This window comes from Austrofundulus limnaeus, unplaced genomic scaffold, assembly GCF_001266775.1.
Source record: "Austrofundulus limnaeus strain Quisiro unplaced genomic scaffold, Austrofundulus_limnaeus-1.0 Scaffold13001, whole genome shotgun sequence".
In the NCBI taxonomy this organism is placed as follows: Eukaryota; Metazoa; Chordata; class Actinopteri; order Cyprinodontiformes; family Rivulidae; genus Austrofundulus; species Austrofundulus limnaeus.
The window spans coordinates 1-463 of record NW_013965403.1 but is presented as its reverse complement, the minus strand read 5'-3'; the positions used below and the strand labels follow the sequence as shown (position 1 = coordinate 463).

The 463-nt window shown below is 57.0% G+C and overlaps 1 pseudogene; it reads right to left on the bottom strand.

Moving 5' to 3' along the window:
- On the bottom strand, positions 1-437 carry LOC106512775 (phosphoglucomutase-like protein 5 pseudogene; annotated as a pseudogene).
- Positions 438-463: the final 26 nt, after the last annotated feature.

Below are 463 nucleotides of genomic sequence, written 5' to 3'. Positions count from 1 at the left end.
GCCCACCACCATGGTGCAGCCCTGCCGGTCGCGCAGGTCTATGGAGGACAGGACGCTCTGGATGTAGTTCTGCAGGTAGTTCTTCTTCCCCTCGAACACGGCCGTCTTCCTCCGCAGCCCGTTGGTTCCGGGCCGCTGGTCCTCGAAGGGGGCGGTTTGGACGGTCACCACCGGGATGGGGCTCGTCTCCATCCTTGCTGGTTGTTGTCAGGGACCCGGGGGGATGACGCTGGGGGGACTTTCAGCTGGCAAAACTAAAAGTTGTCCAGCTGTTGAGTGAAGCTCACAGAGCCAGAATCCCCCTCGAGGCAACAAGAAGACAAACTTGAAGTGAAGTTTTCACCCAGAAGAGCAGCAGCATCCCTCAGAGCTGTGGGAGCATCAGTGGAACAGGACGACTCCCTCTGCTTCCTAATAATGAACAACAAGAGGAGAAAAAAAAAGAGAGGGAGGGACCGAGTTT